The sequence below is a fragment of the Equus quagga genome, chromosome 4, assembly GCF_021613505.1.
Source record: "Equus quagga isolate Etosha38 chromosome 4, UCLA_HA_Equagga_1.0, whole genome shotgun sequence".
Lineage (NCBI taxonomy): Eukaryota > Metazoa > Chordata > Mammalia > Perissodactyla > Equidae > Equus > Equus quagga.
In genome coordinates this window covers 130289030-130313048 of record NC_060270.1, presented here as the reverse complement: position 1 = coordinate 130313048, position 24019 = coordinate 130289030, and positions in this window count along the sequence as shown.

Genomic DNA, 24019 nt, shown 5'->3' with positions numbered 1-24019 from the left:
GTGATCGTTTATCTTCCACATATGAGACTTTTATCTTTCTCTGTCTGACTTATTTCTCTCAGCATGATACTCTCAAGGTCCATCCATGTTGTTGGAAATAGCACAATTTTGTCTTTTTTATGGCTAAGTGATATTCCATTGTATATATATATACATATATATATATGTATATGTATACCACATCTCCTTTATCATTCATCCATTGATGGGCACTTGGGTTGCTTCCACGTCTTGGCTATTGTGAATAATGTTGTGATGAACATAGCAGTGCATAGATCTCTTTGAATTACTGATTTCATGTTCTTTGGATAAATACCCACTACTGGAATAGCTGGATCATATGGTAGTTCTACTTTTAATTTTTTGAGAAATCTCCATACTGTTTTCCATAATGGCTGCACCAGTTTGCACTCCCACCAGCAGTTTATGAGGGCTCCCTTTTCTCCACACCCTGTCCAATGCTTGTTATTTCTTGCCCTGTTAAATATAGCCATTCTGGCAGGCATGAGGTGATATCTCATTGTAGTTTTGACTTGAATTTCCCTAATAATTAGTGATGTTGACCATCTTTTCATGTGTCTGTTGGCCGTCTGTATATCATCTTGTAAAAATGTCTGTTCATATCTTCTGCCCATTTTTTGATTGGGTTGTTAACTTTTTTGTTGTTGACTTGTATTTGTTCTTTATCTATTTTGGAAATTAACCCCTTGTCTGATATATGATTTGCAAATATTTTCTCCCAGTTAGTGGGGTGTCCTTTCATTTTGTTGATGCCTTCCTTTGCTGTGCAGAAGCTTTTTAGTCTGATGTAGTCTCATTTGCTTATTTGTTATTTTGTTTCCTTTGCCTGAGTAGACATGGCATTCAAAAAGATCCTGCTAACACTGATGTGAAATATATACTGCTATGTTTTCTTCTAGGAGTTTTACAGTTTCAAGTCTTAGATTCAAGTCTTTAATCCATATTGAATTAATTTTTATATGATGTAAGATAATGATCTACTTTTATTCTTTTGCACGTGCCTGTCCAGTTTTGCCAACATTATTTATTGAAGAGACTTTCCTTTCTCCACTGTATCTTCTCCGCTCCTTTGTTGAAGATTAGCTGTCCATAGAAATGTGCTTTTATTTCTGGGTGTTCAATACTGTTCCATTGATCTGCTTTGATTACTATAGCTTTGTAGTATAATTTGAATTCAGGGATTGTGATACCTCCAGCTTTGTTCTTTTTTCTCTGGGTTGCTTTGGCTATTCGAGGTCTTTTGCTGTTCCATATAAATTTTAGGATTCTTTGTTCCATTTCCATGAAGAATGTCATTGGAATTCTGATTGGAATTGCATTGAATCTGCAGATTGCTTTAGGTAATATAGACATTTCAACTATGTTTATTCTTCTAATCTATGAGCATGGCATATCTTTCAATTTCTCTCTGTCTTCTTCTATTTCTTTCAATAATGCATTATAGGTTTCAGTGTATAAGTCTTTCACACCCTTGGTTAAATTTTTTCCTGTGTATTTTATTCTTTTTGTTGGAATAGTAAGTGGGATTGTAGTCGTGATTTCTCTTTCTGCTAGTCTGTTGTTAGTGTATGGAAATGCAACTGATTTTTGTGTGTTGATTTTGTACCCTGCGACTTTACTGTACTCATTGATTATTTCTAATAGTTTTTTGGTGGATTATTTAGGATTTTCTGTATACAGAATCATGTCATCCACAAAGTGACAGTTTTACTTCTTCCTTTCCTATTTGGATTCCCTTTTATTTCTTTTTCTTGCCTAATTGCTCTGGCTAAAATTTCCAATAGTATGTTGAATAAGAGTGTGAGAGTGGACATCCTTGTCTTTTTCCTGTTCTCAGAGGAATAGCTTTCAGGTTTTCATCACTGAGTTTGATGTTGGCTGTGGGTTTGTCATATCTTCCCCTTATTATGTTGAGGTGCTTTCCTTCTATACCCATTTTATTGAGAGCTTTTATCATAAATGGATGTTGGATCTTATCAAATGCTTTCTATGCATCTATTGAGATGATCATGTGATTTTTATTCTTTATTTTGTTAATTGGTGTATCACATTGATTGAATTGCAGATGTGTAACCATCCCTGCATCCCTGGAATACATCCCACTTGGTCATGTTGTTAGATCCTTTTAATGTGTTGTTGTATTCAACTTGCTAATATTTTGTTGAAGGTTTCTGCATCTGTGTTCATCAGCAATATTGGCCTGTAATTTTCCTTGTTTGTATTGTCCTTGTCTGGTTTTGGTATCAGGGTAATGTTGGCCTCATAGAATGAGTTAGGAAGTGCCTTATCCTCTTAAATATTGCAGAATAATTTGAGAAGGAGAAATATTAAATCTTCTATGAATGTATGGTAAAAATTTTGTTCTTGTTCCTATATGTAATGCTTCCTGTTGAAGATTTGTACTTTATCCAGGTATTCAATTCTGTGTACACAGATTATATCTACTCAGAATATTGCTATGGCAATCATTTTAGGTAATAGCTTAAATGAACTCTTTAGTTTTTAAGATAAAGTCCTGCTAAATATTGTACAAATTAACGTACAATATTTTGGAATTATATATACATGGATTAATTAAAAATCATGAATCATAATATATATTAAAGTCTATTTTAATACTTATAACAATTCAGTATTAGCAAGTATGCTAATCAAGTATAGCTTGTAGAGAGTCTTGAGAAAATTTCATGGAAAAATGCAAAAGATTGATTTGGTAATTTGTGATTAGTATTCAAATTTCTGTAGATAGGCGTCCTTCTGAAATATATGTAGTTGATTAAAAGTAGATTGCTTTCAAAATTTTTGTTTGAGATCTCACCATTTTGTGTTTGGACACTTAATTTGAAGATGACAATTATGTACAGCACTTTGTATTTATACCTCCTAAATTAATTTAATAGTCTAGTCTGGTTTGGGGGATCAAACTTGTATCTTAAGCTACATTTGGCAGTACTATATTATCTACAAATTTGTTTATATTTCTTAGGCAGTCTACTACAAACTACACTCTAAATGACAATGACCTATTATCCACTTTTGATCTGGTATTGCAAATAATCCCCTTAACTTTCCTTGCATTTATCAGATACCTTTGAATAACTTTTTATTAGCATAAGACTTCAACAAAAACAATGATGCAATGCATACATTATTTTAAAACAGTCTAATGATCTTGTCAAACAACAAAAGAAATCACTCAACATGAACTGTCATGAATGGAATTATGCTCCACCCTCATGACCACTGTGTCTTTTGGTGTTCATAGACCAAATCTTTTAGAACAAACTTCAGGCTCTTTTTAGGATCTATGGCAATTTAACTATTCTTAGTGGAAGATAATTAAGGTTTTTTCCTTCTCTGAAAATCTGGACGATATATTTCATGCCCTTATATTTTTCCCCCTCTGTTCTCTACAATTTCCAAAATTATTTCCAAAATCAGTCTTCTGTTGAGAAGGAATAGAATCACAGCCTTCAAATAATTTTTAGACTTACAATCTGCCCCTGGCTGGCTCTAGTTCATCATTCATTTCTCCATTTATGCATCATACTCATCAGAAATACATTTACTGACACTTTATCAAAACTTGTCTAACACTGTCACCCATGTTTCGACAAAATCACCCTTCTTCATACTCTTAGCAATTATTTTTATTTATTAAGATTTATATCAGAAAAATATATGTATACATATATGAAATATAGAGAATGAAAGAAAAGAGAAATAAATGAAATATAAAAATAAAAGTTATGATATTTGGAGACTAGAATTAGAAGCGCTATTATCCACTTCAAAGGATAAAAATGGACAGTAGAGAATATTTTTAAAAATACTTTGGATAGGGGCTGGCCCCGTGGCCGAGTGGTTAAGTTCGCGCACTCCGCTGCAGGCGGCCCAGTGTTTCGTTGGTTCGAATCCTGGGCGCGGACATGGCACTGCTCATCAAACCACGCTGAGGCAGCGTCCCACATGCCACAACTAGAAGGACCCACAACGAAGAATATACAACTATGTACGGGGGGCTTTGGGGAGAAAAAGGAAAAAATAAAATCTTTAAAAAAAAAAATACTTTGGATAAATAATGGAGGTAGATTTCCAAGAATTAAAAATAGTTTCAATGATTCAAATTGAAAAATATCAGAGTGGCAAAGAGGAGTGATAAGGAAAGAAATCACACATCTAGACATGATAGTGAAATTTTAATGAAATGATGACAAAGAAAACTCTAAAACATATCTGAGAGAGAATGGATCAGCTAGAAAAGAGTAAAAATCAAATCAACATCAGTTTTTCCACAAAAGCAATTGCTGCAAGACAGCATTGAAATAGTATTAAAAGAAGAGAAACAACTTCAAATTTTGTATGCAGCTAGCTGCCATTCAGATAGAAGCATATGATAAAAGTATTCTCAGACATACAAGCCTGGAAAAGCTTGCCAAAGAAAGACCCACATTGAAAATGTTTGGAGATGAGTGACTAAATACGAGGAGAGAAGTCTTTGAGAGACCGTAAGAAATATTTACAAAGGCATCACATAATCTGGTAATTTTCACTTGTATCTTTTAAATTTTTTCATTTAAACTGTCTTTAAATTTTGAAATAATTGTAGATTCACATGCAGTTATAAGAAATAATAGAGAATAGCACAAATAACAAAAGCAAAAATAAACAAGAGAGGCTATGTCAAATTAAATAGCTTCTGTATAGCAAGAGAAATCATCAACAAAATAAAAATGCAACCTACAGAATGGGAGAAAATATTTGCAAATTGTATCTTTGATAATGGATCAATATCCATAATACATAAGGAACAACTGAATAGCAAAAGAACAAATAACCCAATTAAAAAAGGGGCAAAAGACTTGAATAGATATCTTTCCAAAAGAGGCATACAAATAGCCAACAGGTACATGAAAAGGTGCTGGACATCATCAATGATCAGGGAGATGCAAATCAAAACCACAACAAATTATCACCTCACACTTGTTACAATGGCTATTATCAAGAAGACAAGAGATAAATGCTAGCAAGGATGTGGAGAAAAAGGAATCCTTGTCCACTGTTGGTGGGATTGTACATTGGTACAGCCACCATGGAAAACAGTATGGAAGTTCCTCAGGAAATTAAAAATAGAATGACCATATGATCCAGCGATTCCACTTCTGGGTTTGTACTCAAAAGATATGAAATCACTATCTGGAAGAGATATCTACACCCCCATGTTCATTGCAACATTATTTATAATAACCGAGACATGCAAACTTAAGTGTCCATTAATGGATGAATGGATACCTATACATATATATATATATATATATACACACAACAGAATATTATTCGGCAATAGAAAAAGGAAATTTTGCCATTTGCAACAACATAGATGACTCTTGAGGGCATTATGCTAAGTGAAATGTGTCAGACAGAGAAAGACAAATAACGCATGATTTCACTTGTATGTAGACTCTAAAAAACTGAACCCGTACAGACAGAAAACAGACTGGTGGTTGCCAGGGCTGGGGGTGGGGGAAAATGGGTGAAGGTGGTCAAAGGTACACACTTCCAGTTGTCAGATCAGCAAGTTCTAGGGGTATAATACATAGCGTGACGACTATAGTTGACAATATTGTTACACAGATTGGAAAGTTGCTAAGAGAGTCGACTGTATAAATCCTCACCACACACGCAAAAAATTGTAATGATGTGAGGTGACAAATGTGTTAACTAAAGTTATTGTGGTAGTCATTTATGTATGTGTGCATATCAAATTATTACTTTGTACACCTTAAACTTACAGTGTGATATGTGAATTTTATCTCGATAAAGCTGTAAAAAGTAATAAACTATTTATTCCTGAAATATTTTATCATAAATGTTTAATACAAAATGAACTCATAAATAAAGGAAAAATCAAAATAATTGTAATAATACTTATTGAAGAAATGAATAAGCAGTTCAAAAGAATGATTGCCTGTGCACAAATATGCTAATGCAAATTTCATCAGAAATAAATAAAACTCATAAAAAAGCAGGTAGATACCTTTCATTCATTCAATCCACAAATACTCAACTATGCCAATGCTGGGAGTTGGCAGTGAATTGGGAAACAGCCACTTTCCTGTACTGTTCCTAGGAGTGTACATCTGTTCAAACTTTCTGGAGGACAATTTGGCAACACTAGAAGCTTCTTGTCTGACATGATCTGGATCAGTAACCAGTAGGTTAATTAACTAAGTATTTGACATTACTTCCTTAATGGTTAAGCAAATAATGTTTATTCACAGACTTCTAGTTGTACATTACTTTTATTTGTATATATTTGTTTATTGTATATGAAACTCAGATTAGAGTCTACCCCTGTTTTGTTTTCTCTTTTTCTGACAAAATGACACTTGTATATGTAGGCTACAAAATCTCATACCAAGCACTATGTGTCATCAAGTCAGCTCCAACTCCTCGCACCCTTACGAATGAGTGATGTCCACAGTGTCTTGTCCTCAACAGCCCTACTCAGCTTCCGTAGACTCAGGCCTATGGCTTCCTCTATGGAGTCAATCCATGTCACATTTGGTCTTCCTCTTCTCTTGCTGCCTTCTAGTTTCCCCAGCATTATTGTCTTTTCCAAAGAATCCTGCCTTCTCATGATGGGTCCAAAGTAGGACAGCCGCAGTTTTATCATTTTTGCCTCCCGTGACAGTTCTGGCTTAATTTTCTCTAGAATCCTCTTGTTTGTCTTTCTGGCAATCCAGGGTATGCATAGAATTCCTCCAGCACTTCATTTTCAGTGAATCCATTTTTTTTCCTGTCAGCCTTTTTCACTGGCCAGCTTCCTCACCTGTACATAATAAGTAGGAATGCAAGAGTGTGGATAATCTTGGCCTTGGTCTCTAATGACACTTTCTTACACTTGATGATCTTTCTAATTCTTTCATTGCTGCAGTTCCAAGTCTCAGTTATCTCTTGATTTCTTGGCAGAAGTTTCCATTTAAGTTGATGACTGAACCGAGGTAAACAAAATCTTTAACAATTTCAGTGTGTTCGTTGTCCACATTAAAGTTGTGTGGTTCTTCTGTAGTCACGATTTTTGTCTTCCTGATGTTCAAATGCAGTCCTGCTTTGGCACTTTCTTTCACTTTTGTCAGGAGTCATTTCAAGTCATTGCTGCTTTTTTAGGCAGTAGGATGGCATCTCCTGCATATCTTAGATTGTTGATATTTCTTCCACTAATTTTCACTCCTCCTTCATCTGAGTCTAGCCCATTTTTTCGTATATGCTCTGTATACAGATTAAACAGACAGAGAGATAAAATGCACCCTGTCTGACACCTTTGCCTATAGGAAACCATTCTGTCTCTCCATATTATGTCCTGACAGGGGCTTCTTGTCTATAATATAGGCAATATATTGTCACTGGACAATGAAGTGCTGAGGCAATATATTTTTTTCAGAGCAACCCAAGCTTTCCATGATTCACAAAGTCAAAGGTTTTACTCTAGTCTATAGACTAACCTTCTGAAATTCTTTCGAGCACTCCAGTAACCAATGGGTAATTGCAATTAGATCTTGTGTGCCTGTCCCTTTTTGAAATCCAGCTTGGACATCAGGCGTTTCTTGCTATATATAAGGTAAAAGACTTTGTTGCAGCACCATAAGCGTTACTTTACTTGGATGGGAATTTGGAGCAATAATCCTATAGTTACTGCAGTCCTTACCATCTCCTTTCTTGGAGATTGGGATATATATTGATTGCTTGTATAGTTTTCCATATTTATTGCCATATTCTTCTTAGGATGTTGACAGATTCAGTCTCCGTGGCTTGGGATAATTCTATCAATATCCCATCTACCTCTGGTGACTTATTTCTTCCCAGAATTTTCAGAGTAGTTTTTCACTTCACCTTCTAGAATTACAGGTTCTGCCTCATGGAAATCTTCTTTGAAACAATCTGTCATCTTTTTGTCTCCTCTGGATAGATCCTCAGTATACTGTTTCCCTTCCCTTTATTTTCTCCTGATCAGATCCTGTGCTTCCCTGTTGGTTATTCAGCATTCCTAATCTAGTTTAAACTTCCCTTTGATTTCTTGAATCTTCTGGAAAAGACTTCTTGCTCTTCCTTTTTTGTTGCTTTATTCTCTCTTTTCATTGGCCTTTAGAGTGGTTCTATTTGTTTCTATGAGATACTCTCTGAAAATCTACATTCAGGAATCTAACTGTACTTTTGTCACCTTAACTTTTGCTTCTTGCCTAGTGTTAACAATTTTTAGTGTTTCTTTTGTCATCCATCTCAATTTTCGTTTTACTTTTCCTTCAGGCATGTCTGTTCACGTCCTTCCTTAAGGACATTTCTGCTTTCATTCTGTAGTTCTTCTGGTTCTCAGTCAATTACGTTTAATGATGCATATCTGTTTCTTTATGTGAAATGTGTGTGAACATTTGTCAAGAATGTTGTTGATGTTATATTTTGGCACTATGGTTCTTTCAGCGCTTTTCTTCAGGTCTACTCGAATACTTGATGTTAACCGTTCGTGGTCAATAACAATCTGCTCCTGGTCTCGTTTTGGCAGAGAGAATACAGCTTCTCCATCCCCTGCTTCCAATTACATAGTCCATTGGATTTCTATATTGGCCATCTGACGTCCATGTATACAGTCGTCTGTTCTGTTGCTTGAAGCATGGATTTGCAATGGACAGATTGTTGCCTTTGCAGAAATCCATAAGCCAGTCTCCTGCTTCATTCCTCACCCCTAGTCCAAATTTTCTGATGACATTTGAGTCCACTTTATTTCCTACTTTTGTGTTCCAAACACTTAAAATTGTCCTAAGCTACTTTCGATGAAGTCTCAAGATGCTTTTCAAATTCTTGTCAATCTTCTCTAGACGTCTTGCCTACCAGTAGTTACATGGTAATTTTCTATTGGTGATTTAATCTATCAAGTTAGCAAATATTCAACAACATTCTCATAGATATATATTTCACACTTATTTCATCAATTCTGTTAATTTTAAATAAAGCTATATATTTATAAAAACATGTATAACTAAAATAATTGATTTGGACACAAATGTGGTTAGGTCAATTCCTAGAAAAGTGAGTACACATGCAGACTAGAGGGTGGCCAGTTAGCCACAAACGTTCAGTTTAAGCATCAATCAGTATTTACTTCAAGATAACTGAAAGCGTTAATCTGTCCAGTTAGGTGAAAGTCAATTAGAAGACTTCCTACTATATGTATCACAATCCTTAAAATGTCATTTATATTAACTTAGAGTTAGACACATGATAACCCTAGAGTTGGATACAAAGATAACTGTAACTCTAAGTTAATTTATAAGTTTACATAGAAGGATATATGGAGGAGTATACAGAAGGATAATAAAATAAATGCACAGATTGCATAATTAATTTGTTTTACCTTCTTTCCAGAATATAATGCATCTATGTTAATCAACATTATGTGCAGTATATAGAAATAGTTACATATCACAATAGTTATCTATAAAAATAGAATTATTAGTGACTGTTATTTTGTGTTTTCTTTCTATCTGCTCTAAAAAACATAAACATATATTACTATGGTTCTCTTGGAATAAAAACAATGAACTCATTTATGTTTTCTATAAAAATATATCTGTTGTTGCTTTTCCTCTTTTGTCTATTTAACTCTTTTTGTCTTTCTTTTTTCCTATGGAATCAACATATATCCAGAAGTTTCAAAATTGGAACTTGTCTCTTTTTTCCTCACATCTGGGAAGTTAATGAAAAATAATGACTTAGGGTTTTTTCTCGTTTTCTTTCTTTCTTTCTTTCTTTCTTTTCTTTTCTTTTCTTTTTTTTTTTTTTTTTTTGCTTAGGAAGATTGGTCCTGAGCTAACGTGTTCCAATCGTCCTCTATTTTACATGTGGGTTGCTGCAACAGCATGTCTGCTGATGAGTGGTATAGGTCCATGCCTGGGAACTGAACCTGGGCTGCTGAAGCAGAGCATGCTGAACTTAAAATATCCTGTAGAAGTCACAAATCATAGCCTTAGAACATTGCATAAAAGAATTATTTTTAGTGAAAATCACAGTTCAAATTTTCTTGAAAAGTTACTTCTTCTGAGTTAAATTGTTCTATTCAGTAGAAAAAAGCTACAGAGACTCCATCATCTGCATATATGTCTAGAAACTTGTATATTTCAAGCTTTTTTCAAATGCAACCAATGATACATTCTTTAACAACTTCTCTCAAAATGATATCTGAATGCTTTATGTTTGGCCCTCAGAATCATAGCTATCCTTCCTTATTTAGGAAGCCAAAATTTCTGCTGGGCTTGAGGGATATAGTATATAGTACCTACTCACATGCTGTACCTAAAGATCCAAGAGCCAAGACTCCATTATATAATCATCATAAGAACAACATAAATAAGATTGCCATTAATTAGAATCAGTGCAAAATAATTTAAAAACACATCACATGCATGGCACAACATAGAGAATATTCACTGTCATCCAGGCTCTTGGATGACAATTGAACATCGTATTATTTCCCTGACTAATGTGAACTAACTTACTTACTACTGATATGCCATCATATCTTGTTTTCTGGGTACTTTGGAAAGCCTCAGCTATTTTTAGTAACCCACATGGGCTTTTATCCAATTTACATAATTCTTGCAACAGAACATGATCATTCTGAGTTATACTGTGAAAGCACTCTGCCCTACTACCTAACCAAAGCAAGGAGCTTCCTAGAAGGAGTTAGAGAATTAGGTGTTTTAAATGTATTATGTAACATCTTCCCAATGACTCTAAAAGGTCATGTTGAATAGTTCATTATGGGTTATATAGACACTTAAAAAAATGATATAAAAATATTTGTGAATTTTCAATAATTCTTCCATTCACTTATTGTTCCTAAAACATATCTCTTACCTTAGAGGAACCTTTGCACTCAATTTCTCCTTTCATTTTAATGGCAGTCTTGGCAATCTTCAAGACCAAAGTGAACTTATTTTCTTATCCCAGCTTATAATTTAACAGCTAAATTGCAGGCAAAAATTTTCACCCTGATAAAAGACAAAGAATATGAGAATGTGGATTCTGTGAATACTATTATTTAAACAAGCAATGAGAAGATTTTGTTTACTCATATTTTCTTCCCTTTTTCCAAAATCCTCCTGAATACTCCTTCCTAAATGAATTAAAGAATTTACATTTGATATTTTGAGATCCCTGTAAGTCACCCAAACAACTTGCTATATTGTAAATATTCCTTAGAATTACCTCATAACACAACTTAATTTGTAAATACTCACACAATAAATCAAACCTTCTTGTATTCATCAGTCCAGGCCATCATAACAAAATGCAGTAGACTGAGTGGCTTAAATGACTATTTGTTTCTCCCAGTTCTGGAGGCTGGAAGTCCGAGATCAGAGTGTCAGCCTTCTCACTGCGGGCTGGCAGGACCTTTCCTTGGTGCATGTGCACAGAGAAAGAGAGAGAGAGAAGTCTCTGGTGTCTCTTCTTATAAGGACACTAATCCTACCACAAGGATTCAACTTTCATGATCTCGTCCAGCCCTAATTACCTCCCAAATGTCTCCTATCCAAATACCATTACATTGGGGGTTAAGACCTGAATTTTGGCGGGACCCAAACATTCACTCCATGACAGCACTCCTCAAACATATCCAAATAAACTTTCTTGTGTCATCACCACATACTATTATTGGGCCATAATCATTTGTAGAGTGAGTGTGGTAGAGACAGTGAGGAAACTAGTGAAACACTTATAAAGTACTTATGATGTACTACGAGTTAATATTGCCAACATCTTGTTCTTCATTCTTGGGGGTTAAGCATTATAAAAAGAAAGAAAAAATACTTTAGAGAAGAAAAAACCAAACATCAGCAGTTAGTCTCATATAGAATCCCTGGTCTGATACGTGTTCCTATCCCTTACACGTCATTATGTGTCGTTATCACAATGATATTCCTAGACCAATTCATGTAACTTTATTCTGTAGAGAACTCTGTCCAAATTAAAACTGTCAGAGCAGCCAGAAAGCAGTCGTTGGGAATATGTTAAAGCCAAATGGAATCACTGTTGAATCAGTGAGCATGTGATGTGGTTTTGGGGCCAGGTAATGGGTGATTTGTTACTGGAAATATGCAGGAACAAAAATCTGAAACATATGACACTCACTTTGGGATGGGATGATGGGAAGAAGCTAGAAGGATCTTTAGGAGACTTAAGACAATAAGGGCCTTGTGAAGACAAAGAGAAAAATTGTTACTGTTAGCTGAAAATATAAAGACATTTGATATGCAGTGGCACAGACTGTAAACGCTGTGACTTTCAGTAAGATGAAGACTAGAAAGGGTACTTAAAGAACTCATGGATTGGCTGGGGAAATTCCCACACAGAATGTACAAAGTGCCAACTGGCTTCTTCTAACTTCCTATGATAAAATATGAGAAACAAGATTTGTGCTAAGGAAGAAAGACTTGTTTTTGAGAAGAATCTAGGGGAAATATAAAGGAGCCAGGATTTGCTCGGTTGTTCAAAATAAAACTGCTTCTATGTCCCAATCCCTCTAGATGGCAAGAAACTTGTAAAGTAGGAAATAGACTCAAGACAAAGATGAAATGCAGGCCACTTGCAGGGTAATATAGTGTCAGGATAAAAATCTCAAGAGTATAGGTTGAAGACACTTTATTGATGCCTCAGAAAAAATTAAGGATTTTGAAGATTCTTAAGGTCATTCTTCCACAGTATGTGACTCGGATCAAAGCAGAGCTGGGCCTTCTTGAAGAGATTTGTGCAGGTAGCTTTTGTCTAATGTAGAGACCCTTAATACCATCCACAGGGGACCCACAGTTTCTCAAGACAATTTTCCCGCAGAAGCATTATCAGTTTGATTTGGAAGACAGATCAATCAAAACTACCCTGAATACCTCCATCTTCTATATGCAGAAAATATGCTGAGAAAGTACTCAGATCATCTGAAAACACAAGCATCCTTATGGAAAAGAAAAGATGATTCAAAACTTAGAGCCAAGATCCCAGAAGGTGGAACTAAAAGCAGTGAAGAACCACTCTCAGGAATAGATCGAGGCCCTAACTGATGAACTGGCATCATAAGCTCTACTGTATTTCAGAATTGGTATGGACCAATGAATGCTATGTTTCTCCCATATTCCTCTTTTCTAAACAGCAGTGCCTATCTCTGTCAGTCCATTGTGTGTTGGGTGTGTCGGGGGAAAACATCCTGTCTCTTTAGATCACAAGAGAGAAATTGTACTTGAGGACCCACTCAAGGAGATTCAACTGCACCTGAACCTGGTTCACAAGATGAGCTCTTGGAAGTTTCATCGACCCTCTAATGAGATGAAAGCTTGGGAGTTTTTGGAGGGAGTGGATATATTTTGCATGTGAGATAGATGTAAATATTTTGTGACTACTTAGTAGACAGTGGTAGATTAAAAATGTCCACAAATTATTGGATACTCTCTCCATCAAAAATTAAGGTCTGTTTTCCCTCCTTCTGTAGCTGGGCTTGTTCAAAGACTATTTTGAATAAATCTACTCAAGACCTAGCCTTTTAGAGGACCAGAAACCTCTTCCTTTTTACTTTGGAGTCCTAGCAAGAAGTCAGAATACCCTGCTGGAGAGGCCATTTGGAGAAGCAATGATACTCCAAGGAGATGGAAAGGGCCTAGCTGAGCACAGCCTTCCAGACTTCCTACCATGGCATCAGACATGCCATCTTAGACCTTGTCACTACCCAGCTGTTGGCTGCAATTGGAGTGACTCCTGTTGATTCCACATTTGGGAGAATAGACCTGGGGCCACCTGTCTGAATTACTCACCTACAAAAATACAGCTATAACAAAATAATTTTCAACCACCACATTTTGGGGTGATTTGTTATGAAGCAAGAGATAACACAAACAAAGTGCCAGCCACTACATTACTTATGTTCCTCTTGTCTACAGAAAGCATTTTCCTTAGAGTTTGGGGTGGGCTTAAACCAACAAAAAAAATATGTATTGACTTAATTATCAAAATTAGTAAAATGCGTAGGAGGGGAGTCACATTTTTTCCTTCCACAATGGAGTCAGATTTTAATAGAGAGCCTGAAGAACCCCTCCCAGTTTTATTTTATTATCTTTCTTTATATGGTCTGCCCTGCGTTAACTACATTCCCAAATCCACACATACAGCTCTCTGGAGGAATCCATCGGTTCCACTCGTCTGGTAAGTTTAGTGTTGATTTCATTTCTAGTCTGAAATTGGGAGTGTTGCTGATTTAACAACCTGCTCATATAAAAGAGACCATTATTCAATATGATGGGACCTGCTGGGAACAATTTCTTAGATCACATCACAAATGTTGTCAATGGTGAAATGTGGAGACTGTGACAGATGGAACACACAATTCACTGGAAGACATTTCTGCTCTTTAAAATTGCATGTGTGCACCCTAATCTTCCTATTTTGTGAGAAAGTCAAGATTTTTGCCTCTGTATCTGGAGAATAACATACCACATAACTCCCTGCTATTAATGATTATTTTTTAACATCTGTGCCCACATTTAAGCATTGTTTTCAAAATATTAAAAAATAGGTAGTATTATTTATCTTATGATTCCATCTGGTTTAATATGAACTATAATGACAATACCTGTAGAGAACATTCTAGGAAGTAAAAATATCAGCCTCCCTTCCAGCATTTCCCATGGATATTTCATGTAAAGCAGATGGCCTGAAGTCACTTGATACTATTTACTATCCTTAATTAAAGCTTGTATCAAATTTCACTAGGAATCGAATCTATCATGTTAAAAATTATTTCTAAGGGTATGCATTTGTTGGATTATTAATTAAGCAAATCATTCATTCCAGTTTCCCAACTTCTTGCATTTAGTGCTTATCAATGGCAAAAGGGCCATTGAATTTAAGAAATCCTGGTGAAAAAAACTTAACTGCAAATTTAACTTCAGATTTTCTCTGAATGTGAATCTTTGTTATGCTAGTAGCCATTGTGAATTTTCACAGAAGGCTATAAGATATAGCATTTTCCAAGGTTATTCCATCTCAATAAAATCAACTCTTACAATACATTTTCCAGCTAGAAATTTTGAATGTTTGTTTTCTTATTTGTAACTTTCTGGAATTACTTAAAACAATTTATGATAATCAAAAGCATAGGATAAGTCAATGTAAAGAGAGTACTAAGTTCTAGAACCAAAATATAACCTAGAGTGAATGAGAAAAACTTGGCTATCCTCTCCACCCCATGCCATTTTTAGGTGCTGTGCTGTATATGACATATGCTACTCTTGAGAAAGGCAAGAACAAGGAAGAATGGCTTTATTTGTGAGCTCCCTCACCTTGCCATCAGTTCACGCTTGGCTTTTCTTTTCTTCCTCAGAACAATTCATACTATGGACACAGCAAGTTGCTGCACAGGGAAAATGTTACACTAACCTAAAAATGATCAGAGAATTGCCCTCAAGTGGAGAGTCCCAGCAGTGTAGCTGCCAGATGTCAGACTCACTGCAGTTAAACTGTAGGAACTACTATATTTTCACATTTGTAATTTGTGGTTCCAATACATGTGGCATTCTGCTTCCACATACTGCACAGGAAATCATTTGTAGAAAGCATAAAGTCATGAGTGGGGATGATTTTCCTACTCTATTAGGATTATTTTTATAATGACTTGATAATATAATTTTCAATAAGGAAAAAGAAGAAGTTTGTAAAAAATTAATACCAGAATTTTGGATTATATAAAATAATTCTTTTTGACCTCTTGACATGTGGCTCCTTGACTGCACAGTGATGTGTTCTTTTAGTGTTGTTAGAAAATGCTATTTCTTCTTTGCTCTCATTTGTTATACTCTTCAGGGATATTTAAAATAAATCTTAAAGAACAATTCATTTACAATAAAACGAGAGATGTTTACAATATCATTTGCTCAATCTCTTTTACTAGAAAGACTATAAGTGGACAATCATCATTAATACAATTTCTAGAAATCTTACCTATTTGAGGGTAATAAAATTTGATGGGGCTAAGTCTATTTTTATGCGTAAATAAATAAATTCTAAAACATAAGGAAGGCAATTTAATCAAAGGCTTTGCATTCATTAGTTAAAAAGACAATGATAACTAATTTCAGAAAGTAATATTTACTTGGAAAACCTATTACTTATATGCAGTGAAAACAGTTTTAGACTAGAAATGTAATCAAAATTCTATATTCTGAAAGTTAGCTAAGATTTTTATTGCATATTTTTTAAAAGCTTTGGTTTTCACATTAAACAGAATAGCTTAGATATAAACATGAGAGATGTTTGACTCATGTTATTCTCGTTTCGCTTCCATAGCATTTGCTTCTATGGCAACAAAAAAATCATTGAAAATAAGCTAAATTTTTGGGTTCTACAAGTAGCACACAGAAGCTCCTTTCATTAAAATAATCACAAGCTGTGAATATACATCTGAGGCTGGAATTTTACTACAATCTAACTTATCTGTTTGGCTATGAGGCCACCTATTTTACAATGAAAAGCTCTTAATCCACAGAATAAGCCATTTTGAATATAATTATAGAAAGGTAGTTAGTTCATTTTGTTATTTTGAAAGATAAAAACGTAAAACATCATCTCTGAATATTCTGGACTAACAAGAATGATTTTCTTCTCAAGTTTCAGCAATAGGTAGGGCATAACTAAGCCGAGAAGCATTAGGAGAATTATATGTAACTTTAATTTACCTATATTTTTGGATTATTATTAAAAGACCATGTTGTGTCTTTTATTCCAAGGAAAAAGAAAGACAGTTAATATGTGGGGCTCTGCTAGGCTGAAGATTGGCAAGAGTGTGGCTTTCCCTGCCTGTGACATTGCCCAACCAGTCTCAGTGGCCAGCGGACCACACAAGGGCCTTGCACTGCCATCTGCCAGCCCTGATTCCTTCTGGGTTTTAAACTGTGATAAAGTGAGTGAAGCAGATTTTTCATTTTATTTTCCATTACAATTTGGGCTCAGGTGAACAGTGATTTCATAATAATTAAATATTATAGCCTAAACATAGACTTTAACCATTAATCTTATTAAGGAATGATATTAGCCTACAAAATAATATTTAAAATTAATTTGTATGTCATAGCAAATATCCTACACAATTCATCGCAGTTTTTTTAAGTAAATCAAGTAAGCAATCACCATAAATAATCTAATATAAATATCACGTGGATTTGAGAAGAAATATTTTTCTAAAATATCTTTAAAAATTTTAATTTTATTTTCCTTCCCTATAGACGAAAGGTTTTATGCTGTTTATCAGAGTGTAAGCTTTCTGGCAAAACTAGCAACCTCACCAAGTAAGTATGATTCTCCCACTGATTGGTTCACGCACTCTTTTATTTATGTCTGTTCATTCATCCATTGACCAATGTTTATTTACTTTCTACATGTCAGAAATTTCTTTTGGTCCAGGACACATAAGGAATTATACCCTGGTAATCCAAAGAGATGCTCTCAAGGAGCTTATTTAGTCACAGTGTTGTAAGACATGGAAAATAAAAATGAGAACAAAACACACACTGAAGCTCTGAACTAAGAACGCTGGTGCACAGATGCCAGAAACTGGGATGGACATGTGCCAATTAGAGCTCTGGCAAGGCTGGATTGAAAGAAGATCAAACTGCTCTCTTGTCCACAAAACAGTAGATGTCTTGGGAGTAAGCAAAATGTTAGTAACATTTCCCAATTCAGAAGAAAATGAGCTGAGTGGAGGGCAGCAAGTAGCGATATTGCAGAAAATATCTTCTTGTTACTAATCTATTAGCAAGCTTCCCTGCTGTCTGAAAGTGCAACAACCAAGGAATTTGGGGTCATTAAATTCATGCATTTATTGAAGAATATAATACTAAACAACTACCATATGTCTGTTTTGGTTTCTGAGAATCGGTAATGATCAAGTTAAAAAGGTCTCTGTTTTCATGAAGCGTGATGGTGGGGAAGATTGATAGCTGACATAACAATCTATGAGGGCCGGAAAGAAAAACTGTGACATGAAGCATATAGTATACAAAAGAATGGGATAAGTGACCAGCATAAGGCACAACATTAAATAGGGCGGCATCTTTCACATCTTCTTCTATAGTACTGTGCATTGCAGGCACTGTCAGACACAAAACATATTCTCAGACACCTTTGCTTTTTGAGTCCAAATGAAATTAAGGTTTGGAGAAGGACACACATCCATAACAGGCTGAGAAAGCAGAAGTGAGACAGAGGCCATCTCCCTGCTGTGGCAATTGATGACAGATTCTGATGGACTCAAACTACTCAGTGGCTGGACTCCACACTCCAATGCTCATCACTATCTTCATGGTGGGAGGGAGTCATGGCCGTGCCTGTAGGACCAACAGCAGCAGCCGCCAGAACGTCCTGGCCACTGGATTGTGGCAATCGTAATGGATGCTAAACCAGTATTCTGACAGTTTCCTCAGTTTCTGCTCCTTTTACCTTTCCCTAGATTTTCGCATGATCCAATTTCTTGTATTAAGTCCTTTCTTCTTGAAATATCTACAGAAACTTTTATTTCAGTTACTGAACTCTGAATGCTATAAGTGATCAAGAAATATATGCTTCCCTATTTCTGCATCCCCATCCCCAGCTCCTGGCAACCACTTTTCTACTCTGTTTCTATGAGTTCGACTTTTATTTAGATTCCAAATATAAGTGATACCATCTAGTATTTGTCTTTCTCTGTCTGGCTTATTTCACTTAGCATAGCACCCTCAAGGTCCATCCACGTTGTTGCAAATAGCAAGATTTCCTTCTTTCTCATGGTTGGATAATATTCTATTATATGTATATATAATACGATAATGTGTAAGAATTATTTGCCTAACCATGGATCTTAAGTATAAGAATTATTTGCCTATCCTTAGATCCCAAATATATTCTCCTATTATTTTCATAAAACAATTATAGTTCAGCATTTTACATCTAAGTCCAGGTATAAAAAAGCATGTAATTTTTGCATGAGGTCTGAGATTTACTTTGAAGTGCATATTTTTGCCTACAGATGTTCAATTGCTCCAACACCATTTGTCAAAAAGGTTTTCCTTCCTCCATTGAATTGTTTTAGCCCCCGTGGGTCAAGATGTAGTTGAATATATTTGTGTGGGTCTATTTTAGAGTTCTCCATCCTGATCTATTAATCTATAAGTTTACTCTTCCGCAATACCACACTGTCTTGATTGCTACAGCTACAGCGTGTGTATATGTATATGTGTGTATGTATATATACGTATATGGTTGTATATACTTATATGTGTATACACACATACACTCTGATTCTCCTGGTGTTGTCAGAGGGACTCTTGGTTGAATCAGGGGAGGGATGATCCTACTGTGCTGCCTTCTGTCACTAGGCTGGGGACAGGAGATGCCAGGTCAGGGTTTCCTTCCTTTGTTGTGCAGGGCAATGTGCAGACATTCTGATGCTGTTGTTCCCCCACTCCTGGAGTGGCCTGCCTTACCGCCTTTCAGAGTTCTCCTTTGGTTGGCTTCTGTGCTATTTCTATGGTTTATAGTTGTACTTAGTACTCTACACCATCTTGTCCATACCAGAAATAAACACACTTTTTAAAGATAACTATGAGTTAGCTGGGTTGGCATATTAAACTTCTGTCCATCAATTGTTTGGCTTTAGTCAACATTTTACAAAAAGAATGATGATTGGAGCACCAAGAAATTGAAGGATGGGCCATAAATAGTCCAGTACATATACTTTACTTTTGAATATTTGAAAGACAGGCTGCTTTCCACAAAACTATCAGATATATTTCCATTTGACTATTATCACATTGGCTCTCATCAATTACCTTCTTCCTGTATTTTTGAATTGAGTAATAAACATCTAATTTTAAATGTAATTGCTGTTGGTTTTGTACTACAAAGTTGTGTTTATTTTATTTTATTTTAAGATAATGCCATTTAATTAATTTGTTATATTTCCTGCTATCCAAACTGTAGCTGTATTGATAATCTCGAAATAGCTGTTCTTTTTGAAGCGAAGTTTAAATTTCAAACACTGGCATTATTTATCATGATAATGGAGCATAGCAAAATATCACTTGAATGAACAAAGAAAAATTTCCTCTGCCCTGTGATGATAGTGTATTACGACCCTGCTGCTTTCAGATGAAGCAATAAAAATATTTCACAACCTGACTTAGAGCAAAGGAAACAGGATTGCAAGGTGATTTTTATTAAAAACACTTATTATTTCAAGTCCACAGCTGGAGGAATGATGAAGTTCTATTAAAGGTGGAGACGTTGCAAGTATGGATATGACCCTCTTTATTTCAGTAAACTATTATTATTTTAAATGGTTATTTAGTCTATAAGGACTCATTTTTCATCATTTGTGCCCTGCCCGCCTCTGCCTAAATGCAAAGAAGTATGGTTAGACAATTAGTCAAAGGTTTATTAAGAATAAAAGACAATGTTTGGGGCCAGCCTGGTAGTGTAGCAGTTAAGTTCGCACGTTTCGCTGCAGCAGCCTGGGGTTTACCAGTTCGAATCCTGGGTGTGGACCTACGCACCTCTCATCAAGCCATGCTATGGCAGGCGTCCCACATATAAAGTAGAGGAAGAAGGGCACGGATGTTAGTTCAGGGCCAGTCTTCCTCAGCAAAAAGAGGAGGATTGGCAGCAGATGTTAGCTCAGGGCTAATATTCCTCAAAGAAAAAAAAATAGAAGACAAATGTTTAAAAAATTATATATTTTAGACTTTACTAAACTAAAGAAAAAAGTTTTCCCAGTATTTCTCTTTGAAGTTATTGCTTGCAGGAACATGCCAAAAATGGACTCTTGCAAAAGTATTCTCATTGAGAACAATTAATTATAATTTCAGTTAATAAAATCCAAGACTAATTATATTCATTTATCTTTATGAATTTCATTAATGCAAAATGAATTATTTTTAAACTTTACATGACTTTTCCTTGGTAAAACGTTTTGTAAGAAAATATGTTGTTAATAAAACTGTGGTTATCATTTTACATTTAACTATCCATGTTTTTCCAGCTAAGTGTTTTTTCTTCAGTGCAGAATTTTACTAATTTATGCACTGCCCCTTGCCACAGTGTTAATCACAAACTCTCAGCATTTGTTATTTCCTTACAAATGTTTTACATACATCAGTGCACACATAGATTAGTCCCAATAATCACAAGTGATTTCAGCTTGGCTACAACATGTCCGTGATTCCGTATGATTTGATAACATTGTCAGTTACAACAAAAAAATTATTTTACCGTGGATTGTAAAATTAACATGAGAAAATAGAAAATAAACAAAATTAAAATGTGATACATAAGCAGTGAATTATCAGCGCCTTTAAATCTCCTTTTAAACTCTGATAAACTTTCAGTGCAAAATTAGGACATTATAATGTCTTGGTGAGGTTTAGAATAATTTTCCAAGTGTGTAGGATCATTTTTAGATCCCTGTCATCATCTTTAATAGGCATATAAGTAACTCCAAAAGACCAAAGATGAAATGTGTAACTAAAAAGAGACAAACACGGCCTTCTACTCAGATGTTGACTTTGAGTAGCCTATGATCCCACAGCAAACAACGAGCATAACTGTGCTGTAAAAAAGGAAACCAGAGTCCCCTTGAAGAACCCCACTTTGCTGTACACAAATGTCTCAAAATGCAAAAACACTCTTGGCACTGACAAAACAGAACATTCATGCTCCCATTAACAAGAAAAATTGCCTCAATGGCAAACCAATGTATGCTTTTCCCTTTTCTTGTATTAATAAGATATGTAACAAACTGGTTATGTCAAAACATACTATTTTTTTCTTAAATCTGATACACTCATATTAGTCATAAATTATTCTCTTTGCTTTGGAAATTTCCTGAATTTCATAATTGCTATCCAAAGGCTTTTTTTCCTAATAATATATATAGGAATATGAGCCAGAATCCCTGGGTTTGGATCCTAGCTCGTCACCAGTCAAGGTATTTACTTATGCTCCTGCGCCTCAGGTTTCTTACATACATAGAGAGATAATGAGTATTTAATTCATAACATTACTATAAGAAATAAAGTAATACGTTCATATAAAAAACTTAGAAGCGTAAGAGCTCAATAAATATTTTCACTGTTATTATTTACTATAATATTTTCAGAGCAACGTGTAATACGTGTAGCTGTCAGTTACTGTTTTGGGAAGGGAAACTAAAAGAGTTATTTCAAGCATTTGCAACTTTTTTAGGGGATATTCTTAAAGGTTGGTATTTACTAAGAAACTTTAAAAGTTTCAAAATAAGGGGCCAGCCTGGTAGCATAGCGGTTGAGTTCACGCACTCCACTTCAGCAGCCTGGGGTTCACAGGTTCAGATCCTGGGCACAGACCTATGCACAACTCATCATGCCATGCTGTGGTTGTGTCCCACATACAAAATAGAGGAAGACTACCCCAGATGTTAGCTCAGTGACAGTCTTCCTCAAGCAAAAAGAGGGAGATTGGTAACAGATGTTAGCTCAGGGCCAATCTTCCTCACCAAAAAAATAAAAAATAAAATAAAAATTCAAAATAAACTACCCTTTACACTGATTTATTAGAGAAACTCCTCAATATTTCCTCATCGTGTATGATTGAATTGTATCCAATAGCACTCATTTGTGAGCTCTGGTCTTTTTTGCTAGGTCTACGTGTACTGCAAGGGAACTGGAGAGGAGTCTGGTGAAATGTATGAAGACTCGTGGATCCAATGACACAAATGTTCTTACATTTCTAACTTTTAATTAACAGAATGCAGTACATTATTTATTTTTTAAGCATGCGCCTCACCAGTTTCTCTTAATTACATGTTTTGTAAAGTCTATATTCTACCTCTCCAATTAGAATTTCCACTCGGGAGCATGCTTTTCAAATTTTATTACCTGATGCGCCCCTACATTGCACATTTAAAAAAAATCTATACCCAGCTTTTTCTTATTTATCTTATATAATTAATATTGCATAATCTCAAATCTATATGCTATCTCGTTACCTGCCACTAATCATGCTGTTTGTCTACGGCATGAGGATGCTTCCTTTCCCGATGATTGTCAATAGCAAAAGGAAGCTGTCATCACTCAGTTACACTGTGCAACTCTAAGTGCTGTTCAATTCCAAGCAACAGTTTAGAAGGTTTAAAAAATAAGTTCAAAGACACTCCTATGCTAAAGGAGTCTTTACAAATTCTTCGCAGTGATGATAACAGCCTGCCACCCTTTTTCACTACCGCATGATTCAAACAGTGTTAAGCACAAAATAGCCCAGCTAGCCAGGGTTTACAACCTTTCCCAGGGGGCTGGGGTGGTACCTCAGTGTTCAACATTCTTGTACCATTTGTCCTCATACCATCTTGAGATAAACTAGATATGACAATTGAGAATGAGAATTTGAACCAGAACTCTTTTGAATAGTTTTGAATAAGTTGAATTTTTAATACAAACACACAATACACTCAATTGTGAAGCTGCATGTTTAACAAACTGGCCAGCCCAATGAGGATAGTGATTGCTAGTAAATGAAAGTTTAATGATATCGCTAAGACAGTTCTTCTCGAATCATCAGTGGTGAGAATAAGCTTTATTTTTTCACTTTCCAACACGTAAGGTCCAAATATTTTGTAAAATACAATCAGATGATTATGAAAAATAAAAACGTAAAGGCTTATCAACTGCAAAATTTTAATATTAAAAGCAACTGTCATAAAATAACATTTCAATAACTATACTCAGAATGAACACAAGAGGAAAGACAATTTTACAATATATAAATTTGTATTGAAAATGTGTATACATATTTATTCTAAAGAATCAATTTTATGTCTATTATTTATCTGTTTTGCACTTACAATGAGACAAAAGTTGTGAGTGAAGTAGTGATTTCACTCCTCATGAGATACAGCAGTAGT